Source organism: Candoia aspera, chromosome 1 (genome assembly GCF_035149785.1).
Source record: "Candoia aspera isolate rCanAsp1 chromosome 1, rCanAsp1.hap2, whole genome shotgun sequence".
In the NCBI taxonomy this organism is placed as follows: Eukaryota; Metazoa; Chordata; class Lepidosauria; order Squamata; family Boidae; genus Candoia; species Candoia aspera.
In genome coordinates this window covers 296,623,714-296,636,349 of record NC_086153.1, presented here as the reverse complement: position 1 = coordinate 296,636,349, position 12,636 = coordinate 296,623,714, and positions in this window count along the sequence as shown.

Genomic DNA, 12,636 nt, shown 5'->3' with positions numbered 1-12,636 from the left:
ATGCCTTAAAACAATGAGACTTCTTTCTAAGTAAAACAGATTGCACAGTAAACAAATCTAAGCTATATTTCTCTTTCAGCATTTATTAAAAGTAACTCTGTCCAAAACAGAGATGATCCAAGACTTCAGCACTGTAGCATTTAAGAATAGGGAACTTCTCTTTTGTAAGATATACTATGGAAAGGAAAGGAAAGGAAAGGAAAGGAAAGGAAAGGAAAGGAAAGGAAAGGAAAGGAAAGGAAAGGAAAGGAAAGGAAAGGAAAGGAAAGGATGGAGGAGAATCAGAAAATTCAAGGCGATTTCAAGCAACAAATATTATCTTAGGAAAAAAACCCAATCTGCTATAAAATTTCTGTCCCAGCAACTTTCTTTGATGTAGACCTTTCTCCTCTCAGGTTCAATGTGATAACTAGAGATTCTTTTCAATCAATATAATGAAAAAATCCCTGTTGGGTCATTGTTTTGCTTAAATTGTTAATAATACATTCATGCTGCTATTATTTTCAGTAATTAATATGGGAAAAATGGAAACCAAAAACATGTCCACATTTTCAGCTTCACATTTTCTTTGAATGTTCCAGGCTAAACAGGCTTTATTGAGAAGGGACCCAGTTACACAGCAAGAATTCATTTCAGGGAAATTAACCAACTCACTTCTTTACATTAGAATTTCTTCCTGAGCTATTATGTTAGTAAGAAAACACACAGAGAGAGCAGCAATTGCCTACAATAGTGGTCCAAGCGTGCCCAGAGCACTTACAGTTTCATTCAGTGTCTCTGTTTAGATTTTCTTCTCCACTTACAGAACTGAAAAAAATACATTTCAGTTCTCTTTCTAGATTTCCAGAAAGACCTAGAACACAAGCAATAGCTTCGTCCAGCCTTTCTGACTCAGATTTCCTCTTATCACAGGAGCATGGTGCTACCATAATCCTTCAGAAACCACAAAGGATCAACAAAAAGCAACAAAAATTAGTTATGCATCTCCTTTCTCTACTGAGCAGCATCAAATAGTTCCCTCTGAATATGCATCTCTATTTTTCACGTTTGAACCCAGTTTTGATTTTCATACTGATGACATACTGATGAGGCCAACATTAATGTGACTTCTTTAACCAGACCAATCACATCTTTAATAGGCATATGTGGTGATATCTTTATACCCCAAAGTAGTCATCTTTATCTATTCTATTTGACTGCAGAAATTAGCTTAGAACTACAGAAACCATTTCTCAGTTGGGATTGGAAGTTAATGGCAAAGCAAACAAAAACTGGGAAATATAACTTTAAGGGATTTTATGTGCATGTCTGTATACAGCATAATATTCAATCATATATTCATGATGCATCTGGATAACACACGTATACACACAGAGACACACACACCTATGCAGAAATGCATATATTACACAATTACTATACTGCAGGCAAGCACTATCAGAACAATTGAACTAATTTCACGCACTACATCTTTCTTGACCTGTAAGACAAATTGGAGGTTCATTTATTTTGTATGCTTACTTATTAATCCTACTTTGACCAAAGATTTCAGTTTGTATCTTATTCACATTACTAAACTCAGGAAAACTTTTCTATACTGTCTTAAAAATTATTCCACTATGTGTCTATAAAGATCAAATTAATAGTAGAATATAGATGTGTTTAATGTCATTCCTGAGGGGTAAGATCCTACATTTTTGTGAACTTATATTGGGAAGGTAATTGAGCATATTCTACTTTAGTTCCTTAAAACATTCCTATATCACAATACCTTTGCATAGGTGGGGAAAGGTCTTCCTCAATCCAAAAGAGTAAAATGTAGGGATCAATAACCTAAGTCTAAAAAAAGCTGATTTTCTCAACTAAGCCAACCCCTGATTAGGGACAGAACAGAACTCAGCAGTGTATAGAATTTTGCCTTTCAGTTCCAGAACCTTAATGTTCTGATTGATATTTTTTCATACACTCACACACACAAACACCAGAGGAATACTACACAAACCAAAAAGACAGTCTTTAGCTATGTCACATTCATTTTAACAAAGCGAAGGAAAAATACAGCTCCTTTTTAACCTTACAAATTACTATTATAATTAAACATACAGCATTCATGTATAAAAATAACAACCATTACAGAAAATTAAAGAGCAACTTTAAAATAATTGTGTAACTGATCTAAGTGGCCTGCATTCATTATAGGGGTTTCTCATGGCAGATGATACATATGTGCAGAGAGAAAAATGATCTTGTACCAAAATTATATATTTTTAAAAATCTACATTTACTAGAGGAATTATTATTCACATAACTATAGTTATAGCTGTGGTCTACTATATAAGCATGTAAACTAAAGTTGAAATAAGACCCAGAAAGGGGATTTTAGAATCTATACTCTACCATTTTGTATTTCAAAATCATCTTAAAGATTAACACTTCTGAATCTTACTTAATAGCACTTCTTTCTCTTAAAAAAAATGCAATGTCCATTCAATAATTGAAATAACACGTTCCCCACTCCGTATCAGATCCATTTTTGTTTCCTTTCCTTTTTAATTGCACACCAAGCTTACAGTAAAACCCAACACTGTTGGCTACTTTATATTACTGTAATCCTATCAGTGTAGAAAGTCATTAGGAAGAATCAAGTAAGTGCTTCCTTTGATTATTTTCTTGAACTGGCATCTACTCTCATTCTACAAGGGAGGTACAAACAAAATGTTTAAAGGGAAAACACAATGTCAGTGGCTGTAAATACTTCTTTTTAAAGGCAGACATGCTTCACTTTTTTAGTCTAGTTTTAACAAAGTATTAAAAGTATCAAATACATTTTTACATTAATCCACTGTCCATAAAATACAAATAAAGATTTAAAAGATAACTTTTAATCAGGAAGGCAGCTGGCAGTAACCAAAGCATTCATGAAAACAAAAACCTGAGCATCTTTTATTGGCAAATGATGGGAATGGAAACTAAAATTCAATGAACAGAGGAAAAGAACCAGGAGGGTTCAGTCTTTTCCAGGAAAAGGGGTGTCAAAAGGAAACAGAAAAAATGCTCACTGCTTTTAGTAAAAGTGTGGTTTTTCTTAACTTCTACTAAGGTGCAGTTGTTGAAATTATGCCATATAGTTCCATCCAGTTGGTGCATCCGGTGTTTTGAAATGGTTTACCGTTCAGATTTTCTCAGATGAGGGCACAAAGGGGGATGGCTTAGGAACCGATTCGTTTAAAGAGAAGAAGCAGACATGAGAAAGAATCACAGCAACAGGAACAGACCGGAGTAACAAGCGAATTCAATCCGCTTTCCGAAGTTCAGCATCAGACTTAAAACTTGACTAAACAACCTCATGCAGAACACTGCCGCTCCTCAGCACATCAGGCGGAGGGAAAAGCCACTAGCAAGAGCCAACCTGACATCAGTTCCAGCATGGAATACTTAACTCAAAGCATCCCTGCCCAGCGTACCTTGAGCACAGATCTGCTCTGCCTGGAGAACTGCAAGTAGTGTACCCCTTTTCTTAAAAACCACAGCTAAAACTATACTAAGTTTAACGAGAAAGCAAAAAGCTCAGCTTTTTGAAAGCAGAGAACGCGGACTGCTCGTTTTAATCAATTTGCATGCTTCAGAAATAAAGTGGCGAGCGCTGAGCAAACTGCTCTGCAAGTCTTTTCTTTTCGTTTTCTTTATTTTATTTTCTTCATTTCTCTCTCTGGCGCCATTCCTTACTTAGAGTTCGCCCTATTCTATATTCTATAGGGGGAACTGCATCCTTCTGGCTTTTCAGGACGGAGCAAGTAAGACACCCACGGTTTTGCCTACGAGTTCAGGAGATGGGATAGCCATCTCTTCGCGTTACAGAAGAGAGGAAAAGTTTGGGCGCGCGCGTGTGTACAGACACACACACGCAGCCCCTCGTCCCCTTTCCAAGTCCAACTCCACCACAGGGCGCATCAGAACACGAAGCCTTCCTGTCATTTCCGTCAGAGGCAAAAAGCAACACATTCCGGCGAAAGAAAGCAATGAGGGCACCTACTGGTTGTGATAGCTGAGAGGATCTGAGATGCAAAGTTCGGAAATGTCCATCAGTTCTGTTTTAGCATTCCCAGTTGGCTGAGAAAAACGATTAGGTCGCACTGAAGAGAGAGAGAGCAAAGGGGAAGGAAGACAGGGTACGACGGGGTAATTTAAACAAATACTACAAGCGGGGCAGAAAAAAACGAAAGTGAATGGGAAGGCGTCGGGGAAGGCGGACTGGAGGAAGCGGGGAGAGTGCAGGAAAGACGGAGAAGGAGAGGGAGAAAGGCAGACACACGCGAGCTCATCCACACGCTGCTCTTCATCCAATCACACTGAGACAAGCCTGGAGAAGGGAGCCAGCAAGCGCGGAAACATCGGCAGCGGAGATTTAGATGCCACTAACCCCTACTGTAGCTTTAAGACGGGGAGATTGATGAATATGGCACCGCCGCTATTGGCTACCTCTCGGGGGTTGGACTTGAAGTGACAGAGCGGCGGCCGCGCGGGGGAGGGAGGTTGCAGGGGGCAAGGCGCGGGGACTTGCTAACCTCTTCGCACGTGGCCGGGCGGCCACCGCCGCTGCTCACAAGCCCGTTCCCAGCCGCCCCGAGGCCGGCCTTTTGGACGGGGGCGACGCGGAGCGGCTTCAAACGCGCGCAGCGGCCGCTCCTCCAGGCCCCCGGGGAGCCTTGCGCTGGAGACGCGGCTCAAGGGGAGCAGGAGCGAGAGCCGGCCCGGATCCTCGCGGCTGCGGCTGGCGGGCCGAGCGCGAGCCCACCGATTTCGGAGCATCTATTGGGAAAGCGGAAGAGGGAGACACTACCCGCGGTCGCGCCCAGTCCTCCGCGTCTGCCCGGCTGCCACTGGCCTCATCAAGCGAGGAATCCGAAGGTGCTCGGGTCAGAGAGAGGGAAGTGGAGGCATCAACCTGGAGGAGCTACGTCGGAACCTGTCCTCGTCCAGGCAGCGCTGACATTACGCTACGGGCCACGACCCGCCTGCGATTACATACTGATGAAAAGTGAGGCGTTGAGCTGTAAACTCACGTTGTAGTGGGCGGGGGGCGGGGGCGGGGGTCGCTATTGCCTGCCACCAAATAAGGTCAACTTATTTGCAGCTTTTGGAAATAATTTGTTTCCGTCCTCAGGTAAATCTGAACTGGCGAGAGTGTGCGTACTACCTCAAAAGCTGACAGCTTGTTACCAGCCCTCTCGGATTTATAAAAGCGCGTTTAGGATGCTCTTTCCGTGATCGCAGGTCACAATAACGGACATCTTAGAAATAACTATATTTCGGGAACGGCAACTGTAAACATCTAGGTTTTTTTTAATGCACTAATTAAAACAAAAACAAAAAAAGCTTTCCTTTGTTCCATTGTATACAAATACTGGGTTTTTCAAGTACTAAGGCAAAGTTTTCTTTTTCGCTCCAAGGTGGAAAGTGGTGTGGTGTCTTAAAGAGGTGTTGTACTATATTGGCATGCATTATTATTTTTATTAGCCTGCAGGATGAAGGCCTCTTTGCTGAAGGTTATGGGAATGTAATTTACCACATTGGTCCATTGTGGGTTGGAAGAAAGTGGCTCAAAATCACCCAGCTGACTTCTCTGCTTAAGGAAGTACCTTGGTGTCCCAGCTTCTAGTCCTGCAGTTCCTATGGGTATGTGTATCATCCTGAAAATGCAGATCCCCATCTGAGCCCCCCCAGCTGTTGAACTCCAGCTCTCAAAAGCCAGAAAGGCCAGTGGGATAGGAATTAACAATTCAGGAGAAATTCAATATCAGCCTGCAGAAATAAGAGAGAGACTACTGTTCAGCTGTCTTATAACTAGGTGGATAGTTTTGATATGCTTACATTTCAAAAGCATATATATTTCCAAGGAAATAAAGAGACCATGAAATTGGATCTTACAGGACTCTGGATCTAGCAGGCATTTTCAACATGCTAAATGTTAGCTGGATCATAAACATGGGCCGCATTCCCAAGGACACTTAGTTTGAACATAAAGGGGAGATGGGAAATTGCTGCACACTACACCAGACCGTTGGTATCGTTTGGTGCACCAAATGGCGGTGTCTAGCATTGCTCTCTAAGCAGATGTTTTTCCCAACCTTTGCTGCAAATGCTTGGGACTGAACCTTGGCCCTTCTTCCAAGTATATACTCTGATGCTGCTCTGACCCTTCTTGTTAAGAATTAATGCATAGAACTGTGTATTAAATGCAGTGCTTATTAGAGTACAGCCGCACTGGAGTTAATTTTATTATAAAGTTTAATGACTACATTTGCCTTTTGGCATTACCCTTAAAGCAGATCACATATGTAAGAATACCATTAGCATGTGTCAGTCTAAAAAATTGCTTTATAGCATCCTAGGAGCTAGCAATGAACAGTGGTTTCTTGATCCAGCTTTGGCTCATCAAGTGATCTTAAGCAAGATAAGCATATAAATACTTTTCCACATGCATCTAAAGAAGAATTTATGAAAACCACAAGTACCAAGTACTGTATCATAAATGTTATCTAGCCAACTGCTCAGAGTCACAGAAAACCAGACTTGCAGAAATGAGCATTAAGTAGAAAGAATGCATACAAATGTGTGCGTTTGTCATTTTCCTGCAAAACATCAAGCAAACCAATACTGTGTAGGATGAGGAGCAAGTACAACTTTATCCATGCTGTTCTGCTGAGTAGTTCACTAAATTCTCTTCAAATTAAGGAGAGGATAAGCATTCTGCAACTTTTTACATAGAAGAACTGGTGAAAATGGACAAAATAATACACCATGAAGTCAACTTGGTTGAAACCACTAGGATTTTATAGCTGTGAGGTATCTTACCATAAATTCCACATTTTGTTGTTTATTTGTTCAGTCATTTCCGACTCTTCGTGACTTCATGGACCAGCCCACGCCAGAGCTTCCTGTTGGTCAGCACCACCCCCAGCTCCAAGGTCGAGTCTGTCACCTCTAGAATATCATCCATCTACCTTGCCCTTGGTCGGCCCCTCTTCCTTTTGCCCTCCACTCTCCCTAGCATCAGCATCTTCTCCAGGGTATCCTGTCTTCTCATTATGTGGCCAAAGTACTTCAGTTTTGCCTTTAATATCATTCCTTCAAGTGAGCAGTCTGGCTTTATTTCCTGGAGGATGGACTGGTTTGATCTTCTTGCAGTATTATGCAAAAGGCATCATGTGAATAAAGTTGCCACCATTTCTTTCTCTGTTATTTTTGTCAACTAAAAAGAAGGAATGCAAAGACAAAAGCAATGCAAGAAGAGACTCTAAAATATTGTTTCTTAAGCTTTATGTACTTAAAGACCAGGCTGAAAAGCTGTACAGAGAGAGAAACTGAGGGAAAAAAACTTTGTGGGGGAGGAAAAGGAGAGTGTTTTTTTTAAAAAAAGGCCACACCACAGTATGAAATTTAGCCCTGAAAATTGAAACACACTTTCTAACATGTCTGTTTAGAAATACACTCCATTAAACTAAGTAAGACCCATCTTAAAACAAATCTGAAGATAGCTTACAGTAATATAAAAACCACAAAATAAAGATTGCAGCTCACACGGAAAGACTAGATGGGTCAGCAAACCTGTAGCAGAACTTGCATGTAACAAAAGTGCAGAAATAAGGATTTAACAGCATGGCATATTCTTGAATATGTAACATAGTCTATGATGTCAAACTCAGTAAATAGCCAGATTGCTACGGAGACAGGCAGAAATATCCAAGAGTAGCTTATCGCATATAGATTTCACTTTAGCTAATGAAGACTGATATACCTAAAAACTGCAGTGCTCAGATTAATAGTCAGTTTTAAAATACAAGGGAGGTTATGATGCTTTATATACTGTAATGGGCTTTTAAATAAGCAAGATTTTATTATTTGATGTTCCACATAATGCAATTATTTGTTAATGTCACATGATGGAAATGTAATAGGTCATTCAATTAAAATATATGTATGCATAAACAAAGACTTCATATACATGGTAATACATTGTTCATCAGTGGAACTTGCTGCTACAGGAAATAATTTCAAAGAGGATAGACACTATACAGTATTTTGTAAATGGACACGAGACCCATTCCCATCACACTGCAACAAATATAGCATCTTTCTCTCTTAAGTATTTATACTTTTGGTTTGGGGTCAGATGAAATTAAGCTGTTATTTGAAAAAGATATGAGAGGTGATACACAGCATATACTCTGTGTGTGTGTGTATCTGCAATGTATGAACAGAGAAAAGAATTGTGCCCAAATTGGCTCTATTTTATGATATCCAGGTGTTCATGAATTATTAGATACATTTTAAATCATGAACAGTACAAAAATAGCAAAACTGATGGTAAGCAATTTATTTACAATAGTCACTTACAGAAGAAAACATCTTTCATATTACTGGTGTGATCATATCATTCAGACAGTATTGTCTTATATGCAGCACATTATCAGACTGCAGATCATCCAGAACTCTGTAGAGGGTAAAACAATGAGTGGAAAACAGCTATTAGAGAAGAGGCTAAACCTGTTCAAAATCATGGCCTCCAGAAATTAATTTACGTTCAAATTATATTTTTGTAAGTGTGTTAAGACACATTTTTTAAACTTAGCCTTTAAAATTGTTCCTGCTGGGTTTTGTTATTGCTATATTTATATATATATATAAACAATACTGATTTTTATATTTGCTCTGTTTTATTTATTATCTGCTTTTTAGTTTTTAACAAAGAGTGCTGTAGTACAGAGCATTATAGCCAATTCGTTATAACCAGCACAACATCTAATCCTATATATAATTATCTGGGAGAATTTTGACAGAATTCAGTGGTGCTTATTTTTTACTGCATAAGTTCAGCTTGGAAATCTCACTGAGCATTTTAAAAAAAGCCTTCAGCCAGTTAAAATGCACCTTTTAGCTTTTACTTTTTTAAAAAAAGTTGCATTTGAATTGTCAGTGTGAAGTAGAAACTCCATAAAACCCAAAGCTGTTATTTATTTATTTATGAAATGTATAGGCTGCCCCCATCTATCATGACTCTCGGCAGCTTTTATTAAGGTATAGTCTCTCTCGAGTCAAGCGCAAAAATACAGAAGTAGTTTGCAACTTTCTTCTTCTCTGCTGTACTTTAACTTTTCAGTCTGGTCTGCAGCCTTGAGATTTCCTTCCCTCCAAATGCTAAGCAGGTATAAGCCTGCTTCCCTTTCCCTGGACCTGCAGAACGATGAAAGCAGCAGTGTCACAATGCAAATGTCATGTTCACTGTTTCAATGTGCACTGTACATCGTAACGTTTCACATGCCATGGCGCTGATGCGCGTTTCTGTTTGGGAGGGAGCTGCTGTGAGACCTTGTACCAAGCTCTGTATCTATGTTCATTTCAATGGAATGTGTTTGGGTTATGTTCTCTGTTCAAGGACTTTTCCCACAGACCATCAGAAGCCGTTAGGAGCACCTTGGATTGTGAGCTTGGGAAAATTCTACGGGGGGAGGGATCTCATTTGTACCGAGGGTTTTTAGTTTGCATTTGGCGTGCTTTTTCCATTCTCAGCTTTCTCTGTGAACCTGCATACTATTCTTTAATAAATCAGATATCTTTGCATTCCTGCTCATGAGTCTGAGAGTGTTTTAGAATAGGCATTCATTACTGCAAGCCCCTCCCTTTCATATGTGTATCATGATGTCACGTGAACATCAGAAAGAGGTGAAGCTTGGATCATGACACTACTCTCATTATTCTGATGACAGCAGCAAATGCTGGCTGGGGAATTCTGGGAGTGAAGTCCACAACACTGCTCTAGACACATAACCTGAAACTGACGAAGTGTGGAAATTCGGTCATGGAACATAACATTCAAGGATAGGCAAAGGAGGCATGCAGTTTCCCTCTCTAAATGGAGAAGTTCTTGGCAGACAGAAAAGCCTCAAAGCCACACACTCCCAAGAACTCAGCTTTGTCTCCCACCATGGAACGTTTCCTGTCATGATCCATTTCAAGACTGTTCACTTCCAGTTCTCTTAGATCCCGTAATATATCTGAATAGCAATCTGTTTACAGGATTCACTATGGAACAGTTTCAGGGGTAGGGAGAAAAGTGAACACATGTGAATGTGTCCCACTGCTCACATGCTCTAAGTGCTTTGCTGAACCTCCAAGAACAAATACTGAATTTGTTGAAGGTGCTGGTTTCCAATAGCAGAAGTTTGCAATTTATCAGGGCCTGGTAGAGTGAACCACCTGATTGGCTGGCCCTGATTTTGTGTGGTCTAATTAACGGATAGCAGAAATACAATGAAGGTTTGTGCTCAGATAATAGACTCCTGCTGACAGAAAACTGCCCATGCAAAAAAAGAAGAGTATTTCTGAAAAGGGCTCAACAGAATATTATTGTTAGAAAAATTAATTTTGCTTTATAATAAGTATAAAAGGAAAAATTGAACTTTTCCTTTTTCTGGAGTAGCTTCTTCAGCCTGAGTAAGTAAAGAGGCCACTAGCCTGAACTTTCTCCATTTCTCATCATGAACTTCCCAAGAATCATATGTGAGAAGAATGACCCGTGTTCGAGTACAAGGGCTTGACTATTTCTCATATACCTGATTTAGTCCTGTAGATCTCAGTTCATTCTTGCTGGCTTGTTCTTTTTTGTCAATTCGAGCCTCCTAAACAAAATCTGCTTTAAAAAAGAAAAAAAAAGTGGAAGGTGTAGTACTGTGGGTGAAGGTAATAAGCACAGAAAGTCAAGTGTTAATATAGATGTTGAAGAAGTCTAGAAAGTTGTTTTGATCTTTGTTTTAATTCATTTATCATACTAAACAATCTGTGTTTTCAGCCATACTGTCAAAATACAACAAACCAAAGCACAGATTTTGGGACTTCCTTCTAGCAAATCCCTGCATGTGTCAAAGACACACACTAATCGAACTGTTTGAAGTCACAGCTAAGTTGGGCAGTTCAGTCAGTAGCACTTCCTCTCATCCTCTACCTGTTGTCAGGCAGGCAGACTTTGCAATCAGCAAGAACGGACTACAGCAAAGTAGAAGATCCCTCAGAGTAAGACCCAAGGAAGCAGAAAGGTCACACAAAGGGGCAGGTCTCCCACTGGTTCCTATTTCAACCAAGCATCAACACAAGAAAAAACTGGGGGCGGGGGGGGGGAATATACCCAACACTTCCTGCCTCCCTCCAATCCCTCCCAAACCGGGATGCTAAAAGCTTTCCACTCTCACAAGAATTGTCTCTCCCCACTTAGGAAGATTTTCCAAGCAACTCTAGACTCTTATGAAGAAGCTCTGCCAGTCAAGTGTGCAATCACGTATGCATTAAGGCATGCAGCCCCTTGCTGTGTTCAAGAGGCTCTTGCACTCTTCTGCCCCTGGTGAGATGCATAAGCCTTCCTCACACTAAGACAAGCAACTGAATGTGACAGATTTGTACATTGTAAGGCCTACAAACTAAATTCTTATTTCTGCAATTTGATCATTCCTCTCTGATCTTTATTGAAGGTGGGCCCCTTCCAAATCAGTGGGCCCCTTCCAAAGCGGATTCCATTTTAGAAAATTTATAAACTTATATTTATATTCTATTCTATTTAAATTTATATTGAAATCATTTAAATCATCTGAGTTCTTAAGACAAGGAATTAAAAATCTGTAGCTCTTCTGAAGTTGTTGGACTATGTGCAAGTTGGCTAACCTGGCTGGACCTGATCAAATCAGGTATCACACAACAATATCTGAGGAACCCTGCGTTCCCTATCCTGGCTTTAAAATATAGATGAACTTTGATTGTGCAATTCAGCCATTGTATTGATGTTTTGACATGCAGAAACATCCCATGCAGATGTTTGTGGGATCAAAGGCAGACTGAGATATCAGCTGTGCCTTAATGAACCTACCTTAAAGCAGTGTTTCTCAACCTTGGCAACTTTAAGATGTATGAACCAACTCTCAGAATACCCCAGCCAGCATAAATTGAAGTCCACACATCTTAAAATTGCCAAGGTTGAGAAGCACACTTCCTTAAACCATACAAGTATTATTCTGGTTCTCAGGGGAGTTTTCTCCTAACTGCAGCTCCCAATTCCTATTAATGCACATCCCAATGCCCTTCTGTTTTCATTTCCCAGTCTTTCTCCAGCAGATGTAATTTTGTTGATATATACGTTATTCATTGTCCCATTTGTAGAAAGTGCTTACACATTACAGTGCCTGGAACTGTGGTACCATTGCAACAGTTCAGTCTTTCTTCTTACTGCAAGATACCTCTCATAAAGATCAGCTCAGAAACTCCAGAGTCATCGTTTTGTTTGTTCAGCTTTTGATTTACACTTTTTGTTGCCTTAGGACATTTCCCCATGGAGATGGGGAAGCTGTGGCCATCTAGAAGTTGCTGAATTACAATTCCTAGCAACCTGAACCAAAATGGCTATCACTACAGGATGCCAAAGTTTAAATTTAACAAGATCTGGAAGGCCACAAGTTCCCCATCCTAGCCTAGAAATAATTGTGTAGTTTGATGGAATCTTAGAAAATATTATTATTTATAGAGGTATCTGTAAATGAGCTGCTTAATCATGTGCATGCTTAATCTGCTTAATCATGTGCATGGTGTGTAATG